The 9,467-nt window shown below is 40.6% G+C and overlaps 1 pseudogene; it reads left to right on the forward strand.

Annotated features, from left to right (window-relative positions):
* Window positions 1-8,706: 8,706 nt before the first annotated feature.
* LOC132376094 (large ribosomal subunit protein eL36-like) lies at window positions 8,707-9,087 on the forward strand (annotated as a pseudogene).
* The last annotated feature ends 380 nt before the right edge of the window (window positions 9,088-9,467 follow it).

Below are 9,467 nucleotides of genomic sequence, written 5' to 3' on the forward strand. Positions count from 1 at the left end.
TTCTCAAAAAGTTCATAGATTCTGGTCTAGTTGTTGCATTTTGTTATGTTCAACAGCACCCTAGTCAGAACTTTGCCCTAGGGGGAGACCTTCAAGATGGCGGAGGAGTAAGATGTGGAGATCACCTTCCTCCCCACAAATACATCAGAAATACATCTCCACGTGGAACAACTCCTACAGAACACCTAATGAACGCTGGCAGAAGACCTCAGACCTCCCAAAAGGCAAGAAACTCCCCACGTACCTGGCTGGGTAGGGCAAAAGAAAGAAGAAAAAACAGAGACAAAGAATAGGGACGGGACCTGCACCAATGGGAAGGAGCTGTGAAGGAGAAAAAGTTTCCACACACTAGGAAAGCCCTTCACTGGCAGAGAAGGAGGGTGGCGGGGGGAAGCTTCGGAGCCACGGAGGAGAGCGCAGCAAAAAGGGTGCACAGGGCAAAGCGGAGAGGTTCCCGCACAGAGGCTTGGCGCTGAGCAGCACTCACCAGCCCGAGAGGCTTGTCTGCTCACCTGCTGGGGCGGGCGGGGGCTGGGAGCTGAGGCTCGGGCTTCGGAGGTCGGATCCCAGGGAGAGGACTGGGATTGGCGGCATGAACACAGCCTGAAGGGGTTAGTGCACTGGAGCTAGCCGGGAAGGAGTCCGGGAAAAGTCTGGAGCTGCCGAAGAGGCAAGAGACTTTTTCTTCCCTCCTTGTTTCCTGGTGCGCGAGGAGAGGGGATTAAGAGCGCCGCTTAAAGGAGCTCCAGAGACGGGCGCGAGCCGCTGCTATCAGCGCGGACCCCAGAGACGGGCATGAGACGCTAAGGCTGCTGCTGCCGCCACCAAGAAACCTGTGTGCGAGCACAGGTCACTCTCCACACCTCCCCTCCCGGGAGCCGGTGCAGCCCGCCACGGCCAGGGACCCGTGATCCAGGGACAACTTCCCTGGGAGACACACAGCGTGCCTCACGCTGGGGCAACGTCACGCCGGCGCAACGTCACGCCGGCCTCTGCTGCCTGCAGCCTCGCCTCACATCCATACCCCTCCCTCCCCGCGGCCTGAGTGAGCCAGAGCCCCCGAAGCAGCTGCTCCTTTAACCCTCTCCTGTCTGACCAAAGAACAGACACCCTCAGGCGACCTACACGCAGAGGCGGGGCCAAATCCAAAGCTGAACCCCGGGAGCTGTGTGAACAAAGAAGAGAAAGAGAAATCTCTCCCAGCAGTCTCAGGAGCAGCGGATTAAATCTCCACAATCAACTTGATGTACCTGCATCTGTGGAATACCTGAATAGACAACGAATCATCCCAAATTGAGGAGGTGGACTTGGGAACAACTGTAGACTTGGGGTTTGCTTTCTGCATATAATTTGTTTCTGATCTTATGTTTATCTTAGTTTAGTATTTAGAGTTTATTATCATTGGTAGATTTGTTTATTGATTTGGTTGCTCTCTTCCTTTTTTTTTTTAAATATATATATATATTTCCTTTTTCTCTTTTTGTGAGTGTGTATGTGTATGCTTCTTTGTGTGATTTTGTCTGTATAGCTTTGCTTTTACCATTTGTCCTAGGGTTCTGTCTGACAGTTTTTTTGTGTTGTTGTTTTTTTTCCTTTTTACTTTTTAAAATTTTTAATAACTTTTTTAATTTTAATAACTTTATATTTTTTTCTTTCTTTCTTTCATTTTTTTCTCCCTTTTCTTCTGAACTGTGTGGCTGACAGGGTGTTGGTGCTCTGGCCAGGTGTCAGGCCTGAGCCTTTGAGGTGGGAAGGCCGAGTTCGGGACATTGGTCCACCAGAGACCTCCCAGCTCCACATAATATCAAATGGCAAAAGCTCTCCCAGAGATCTCCATCTCAATGCTAAGACCCAGCTCCACTCAACGACCAGCAAGCTACAGTGCTGGACACCCTATGCCAAACAACTAGCAAGACAGGAACACAACCCCACCCATTAGCAGAGAGGCTGCCTAAAATCATAATAAGACCACAGACACCCCAAAACACACCACCAGATGCGGTCCTGCCCACCAGAAAGACAAGATCCAGCCTCATCCACCAGAACACAGGCACCAGTCCCTTCCACCAGGAAGCCTACACAACCCACTGAACCAACCTTAGCCACTGGGGACAGACACCAAAAACAATGGGAACTATGAACCTGCAGCCTGCGAAAAGGAGACCCCAAACACAGTAAGATAAGCAAAATGAGAAGACAGAAAAACACACAGCAGATGAAGGAGCAAGGTAAAAACCCATCAGACCAAACAAATGAAGAGGAAATAGGCAGTCTACCTGAAAAAGAATTCAGAGTAATGATACTAAAGATGATCCAAAATCTTGGAAATAGAATGGAGCAAATAGAAGAAACGTTTAACAAGGACCTAGAAGAATTAAGAGCAAACAAACAATGATGAACAACACAATAAATGAAATTAAAAATTCTCTAGAAGGAATCAATAACAAAATAACTGAGGCAGAAGAACAGATAAGTGACCTGTATGGTAAAATAGTGGAAATAACTACCACACAGCAGAATAAAGAAAAAAGAATGAAAAGAATTGAGGACAGTCTCAGAGGCATTTGGAAGAACATTAAGCACACCAACATTCGAATTATAGGGGTCCAAGAAGAAGAAGAGAAAAAGAAAGGGACTGAGAAAATATTTGAAGAGATTATAGTTGAAGACTTCCCTAATGTGGGAAAGGAAATAGTCAATCAAGTCCAGGAAGCACAGAGAGTCCCATACAGGATAAATCCAAGGAGAAACACGCTAACACACAGATTAATCAAACTATCAAAAATTAAATACAAAGAAAAAGTATTAAAATCAGCAAAGGAAAAACAGCAAATAACATACAAGGGAATCCCCATGAGGTTAACAGCTGATCTTTCAGCAGAAACTCTGCAGGCCAGAAGAGAGTGGCAGGACATATTTAAAGTGATGAAAGGGAAAAACCTACAACCATGATTACTCTACCCAGCAAGGATCTCATTCAGATTCAACAGAGAAATTAAAACCTTTACAGACAAGCAAAAACTAAGAGAATTAAACACCACCAAAACATTTTTACAACGAATGCTAAAGGAACTTCTTTAGGCAGGAAACACAAGAGAAGGAAAAGACCTACAATAACAAACCCAAAACAATTAAGAAAACGGTAATAGGAACATACATATTGATAACTACCTTAAATGTAAATGGATTAAATGCTCCAAACAAAAGACAGACATATTCTGGCTGAATGGATACAAAAACAAGACCCGTATATATGCTGTCTACAGAGACCCACTTCAGACCTAGGGACACATACAGACTGAAAGTGAGGAGATGGAAAAAGATATTCCATGCAAATGGAAATCAAAAGAAAGCTGGAGTAGCAATTCTCATATCAGACAAAATAGATTTTAAAATAAAGACTATTACAAGAGACAAGGTCACTACATAATGATCAAGGGATCAATCTAAGAAGAAGATATAACAATTGTAAATGTTTATGCACCCAACATAGGAGCACCTCAATATATAAGGCAAATGCTAACAGCCATAAAAGGGGAAATGGACAGTAACACAATAATAATAGTGGACTTTAACACCCCACATTCACCAATGGACAGATCATCCAAAATGAAAATAAATAAGGAAACACAAGCTTTAAATGATACATTTAAAGGTTCTGGTTACATTTTTTCCCTTTCTTTTTCTTTTCCGTATATATTCTGCTATTTGAGATTTAAGTTTATCTTGAATCTTAGAATGTATTTTTTTGTGTGTGTTAATTAACATATTTAATTTCTAGGTGTTAGGTTTTTCAACTTCCAGCATTTTTTCCACCTAGATTTTTTTTAAAGTCTTTATTGAATTTCTTGCAATATTGTTTCTGTTTTATGTTTTGGTGTTTTGGCCGCAAGGCATGTGGGATCTTAGCTCCCCGACCAGCCAAACCCCACCCCCTGCATTGGAAGGTGAAGTCTTAACCACTGGACCACCAGGGAAGTCCCCTTTTTCACCTAGATTAATTTCATATCTGATATCATTATGACATGAGTATTATCTGTAATTTTAAAACATTTTTTTGTAATTTATGAAGATTTTCTTTGTAGTCTAAATAATGATCAATGTTATATGCACATTTCATGGGTGCATGAAAACATTTCTCTTCCATTGTGAAATACCAGGAAGTTTAATATTTAAATTGGCTCTAACTAATGTTCATCACACTTTATTTCCTTGAAAAATATACATATTAGTATGGAGAATTTATATACCTGATGTGGGCTTCTCGTTGTGGTGGCTACTCTTTGTTGTGGAGCATGGGCTCTAGGCGTGCAGGCTTCAGTAGTTGTGGCATGTGGGCTCAGTAGTTGTGGCTCGTTGGCTCTAGAGCGCAGGCTCAGTAGTTGTGGTGCACAGGATTAGTTGCTCCATGGCATGTGGGGTCTTCCTGGACCAGAGCTCAAACCCGTGTCCCCTGCATTGGCAGGGGGATTCTTAACCACTGTGCCACCAGGAAGTCCCTGTGCAGCTTTCAACTTTGCTTTCATTCTTTGTAGGCATCTTTTTTTTGCAACTCTGCCATCTCACAGTCCTCTCTCTCTCTCACACACTCACACACACACAGAACACACACACACACACACTTTTCAGAATATTCTGCTATTTCATCTTTACAACCTTATTTTATAAAGGAGATTGTTTCAATCATTTTTTAATTGATGGCAATATATTAAGACACAATTTTCATTTCCCCTATGCCACATTTACTTATATTCTTCCACTGCCATGATTTTTTCCTCTTCTTTTATCTTGTAATACACATATTATTATAACTAATTCCTATTTTATTGCAAGGATATTAATGATTTCTGAACAAATTATTTTCTGGATATTCATATCTGAATAGGAATAAAGATAACTTCCAGAATGAAAGAATTTCTTCTTCTGACCTACTCTTTAGTGTGGGCTCTTTTAAGTTTTATGTCTTCATGGTCAGCATATATTACTCACAAAGACAAGTCACAATGGAGAATGTCTCTTCATCTTCACTCCTCTCCAGTCAGAAGCTTCTTGAAAATACATATATTTTTTGTTTATAAGATTCCCTGTATAACCCTGCCTTTCCTGCTTCTCAAGAATTGATACCAAAATCTGATTCAGGAAACATAGCCATCTAGCCTGCATATATGTTTTCATGTTTCCAAAGAGGTAGTATTAGATTTTAATTTCGGATTCTGCTATTAATTTAAAGAATAATGTTTTTGTTTGACTTAATTTATGTATTTAGCGATGAATATTCCCTCTGTCTTCCCACAGTCTTGAACTACACGCATACTTGCAAAGATACATAAATGTACACATAAATACACGCATGCATTTGAAATACAGATATCTCCTAGTCTCGCAGATGATGGCTCTTTTTTTTTTTTTTTTTTTGTATTTATCTTGTTGCTTTTGGCTTTTGGATAGTTTTTAGAGAAGAAGGAAACTATCATCTTTATTAATCAGTTGATTAAAACTAGAATAAAAGTTATACTTATAATCTTTAATTTTAGTTTTTCAAAAAAGAAGGTTATATTATTATAATCTATAAGTCTGTCAAAAATGATTTTACCAAAGATCTATAAAGCACCAGAAAAAGTTATATAGGTAGTTTGAAAGAAAGCCTGCAGTTTGATGCTGCTGGTAATTAGGTTTTGTTGTCTGGGCCACATTTTTATTTGACTTCACACATTTTCATTTGAACACCAACTGTTACAAAGCATATGGACTTCCATAGCAATCCCATATGCTACATAATGGCTGGTTGCTATCTATTTAAGATTCAGACAATGATGAGATTTCATAACGATTGTGAAGTAGGAGAACTTTAAACTTTTTATCTAGTTTAATGTATATTTTAGAGACTCTAAAGTACAGAATTATGCTGTTTTATTATGTTAGGTTGTGTTCCTCCTTGTGTGCTTTTGTAGTTTGAGTAGGAATGTTTATAAAATATTATAAAATGTAGTACTCTAAATGAGAACTATTTTGTATTAAATGAAAATAATTGGAATGCCCAGCCGTATTTTCATTTATGAATAAGAAGATCATTTTTTGAGAATATCACCAAAGATAGAAGACACCAGCCTCCATCCCTGCACAAAGATCAACAATTAGACAGCTATATATGAACAGAAATAGCTCCAGGAGTGCTCAGGAGTCCAATTAAGAAACTTCAGCAACACAGTGGAACAAAAAAACTGAGAATAATTACACTAAAAGGAAAAGAAGAACAGCTTCATTTTGCCTGCATCATTTCTTTACCCACGCCAGTACTGCTCAACGCCAAAAGGGAACTCCATGGCTCAAAAGAGTTCCCCAAGCCAGGAAAGCGAGAGTGGGGTGAGCAACAAACATCTGTAGCTTTTTGGGACACTGCACAAAGAACTTGCTTCAACTTTTACTTCATCCAGAAACTGCAAAGCTGAGATTAAAGATGACTTGGAATAAGGAAGAAAAGAAGGGCAGGGTCAAATAGTATCAGCCACCAGCAGGAGTAACTGCAGTTCCCAATGGCCTCCTCTCACTGCCTAAGAAACCAAGGGCCAGTATAGCCATCGTGGAAACTCTTGGAGATTTTAACACTGAGGTTTTCCCCAGTGAGATTTTGTGTTTGCAGACACTAGCCACCACAGTTCCTCCTCACTCTCTCCCCTCACCTCATGCTGGAGCCCAGGACCCATACTGGCAACCAGCCCCAGCCTCTGTGGCTGCACAAGTGAAAGATGCCATTCTAGACCCCTGTGGCTGACCTACACTGCTGTGCTTGCATTGGGGAATAGCCTCTACGGCTGTGCACTTCCTGTCATTTGCCTGGCTCCTGTCACTGACCTTCACTGCTGTGTGCATACCAGTGGCAAGACCCTGGAGCCAATATAGATCAAGGGAACAGGAGAGAAAGCACAGAGATAAACCCATGAACATATGGTCACCTTATCTTTGATAAAGTAGGAAGGAATATACAATGGAGAAAAGAAAGCCTCTTCAATAAGTGGTGCTGGGACAGAGAGATCAGCTCAGTGCTTTGTGACCACCTAGAGGGGTAGGATAGGGAGGGTGGGAGGGAGGGAGACGCAACAGGGAAGAGATATGGGGATATATGTATATGTATAGCTGATTCACTTTGTTATAAAGCAGAAACTAACACACCATTGTAAAGCAATTATACTCCAATAAAGATGTTAAAAAAAAAAAAAAGTGGTGCTTGGAAAACTGAACAGCTACATGTAAAAGAATGAAATTAGAACACTCCCTAACACCATACACAAAAATAAACTCAAAATGGATTAAAGACCTAAATGTAAGGCAAGACACTATAAAACTCTTAGAGGAAAACATAGGCAGAACACTCTATGACATAAATCACAGCAATATCCTTTTTGACCCACCTCCTAGAGAAAAGGAAATAAAAACAAAAATAAACAAATGGGACCTATGAAACTTAAAAGCTTTTGCACAGCAAAGGAAACCATAAACAAGACAAAAAGACAACCCTCAGAATGGGAGAAAATATTTGCAAATGAAGCAACTGACAAAGAATTAATCTCCAAAACGTACAAGCAACGCATGCAGCTCTATATCAAAAAAACAAACAACCCAATCCAAAAATGGGCAGAAGACCTAAATAGACAGTTCTCCAAAGAAGATATACAGATTGCCAAGAAACACATGAAAGGATGCTCAACATCACTAATCATTAGAGAAATGCAAATCAAAACTACAATGAGGTATCACCTCACACCAGTCAGAATGGCCATCATCCAAAAATATACAAACAATAAATGCTGAAGAGGGTGTGGAGAAAAGGGAACCCTCTTGCACTGTTGGTGGGAATGTAAATTGACACAGCCACTATGGAGAACAGTATGGAGGTTCCTTAAAAAACTAAAAATAGAACTACCATACAACCTAGCAATCCCACTACTGGGCATATACTCTGAGAAAACCATAATTCAAAATCATGAAACACAATGTTCATTGCAGCTCTATTTACAATAGCCAGGACATGGAAGCAACCTAAGTGTCCATCAACAGATGAATAGATAAAGAAGATGTGGCACATATATACAATGGAATATTACTCAGCCATAAAAAGAAACGAAATTGAGTTATCTGTATGGAGGTGGATGGACCTAGAGTCTGTCATACAGACTGAAGTAAGTCAGAAAGAGAAAAACAAATAACGTATACTAACACATATATAGCGAATCTAAAAAGAAAAAAAAATGGCTATGAAGAACCTAGGGGCAGGATGGGAATAAAGATGCAGACCTATTAGAGAATGGACTTGAGGACGTGGGGAGGGGGAAGGGTAAGCTGGGACAAAGTGAGAGAGTGGCATGGACATATATACACTACCAAATGCAAAATTGATAGCTAGTGGGAAGCAGCCACATAGCACAGGGAGATCAGCTCAGCTCGGTGCTTTGTGACCACCTAGAGGGGTGGGATAAGGAGGGTGGGAGGGAGATGCAAGAGAGAGGAGATATGGGGTTATATGTATACTTATAGCTGATTCACTTTGTTATAAAGCAGAAACTAACACACCATTATAAAGCAATTATACTCCAATAAAGATGTTAAAATAAGTAAATTAATTAATTAAAAAAAAAAGATGTCCTAAGATTCTCTTGCTTTTCAACCACCGGTATCTGTTTGTCAACTGTGGAATATCTATATAATGGAATGCTACTCAGCAATAAAAAGGAACAGACTACTGGCTTTTCCACCCTGGCAGCCATTGAAGAGCAGCAGCCTCTGTGCTACCCCATGGCTGTGGGCCTCAACAAGGGCCACAAGGTGACCAAGAAGTGAGCAAGCCAAGGCACAGCCACCACCACGGGTGCCTCACCAAGCACACCAAGTTCGTGCGGGACATGATCCGGGAGGTGTGCTGCTTCACCCCTTATGAGCGGCGGGCCATGGCTGCTCAAGGTCTCCAAGGACAAGCAGGCCCTCAAGTTCATCAAGAAAAGGGTGGGGACACAAATCCGTGCCAAGAGGAAGAGAGAGAAGCTGAGCAATGTCCCGGCTGCCATGAGGAAGGCAGCAGCCAAGAAGGAGTGAGCCTTCTCCCGCTGTGCACAATAAAACTTTTTCAGAAAAAAAAAAAAAGCAACAGACTACTGATAACAGTCTAAACAAATCTAAAAATCATTATGCTGAGTAAAATAAGCCAAGCAAACAATAGGACCCACGTATAATTCTATTTCTATCAAATTCTAGAAAATGCAAGCTAAAATGTAGTAATAAGTAATTCAGAGATTATCAGAGACCTGTGCAGGAATTGAAAAAAAGCACAAGGAAACTTTGGGGGGATGATAGAAATGTTTACTGTATTGATTGTGGTGATGGTTTCCCGTCTCTATATGAATGTCAAAATTGGTCAAATCATACAATTTAAACATGTGCAGTTTATTATACATCAATTAAAATTTAATAAAGTT

This window comes from Balaenoptera ricei, chromosome 12 (assembly GCF_028023285.1).
Source record: "Balaenoptera ricei isolate mBalRic1 chromosome 12, mBalRic1.hap2, whole genome shotgun sequence".
NCBI classification, from domain to species: domain Eukaryota; kingdom Metazoa; phylum Chordata; class Mammalia; order Artiodactyla; family Balaenopteridae; genus Balaenoptera; species Balaenoptera ricei.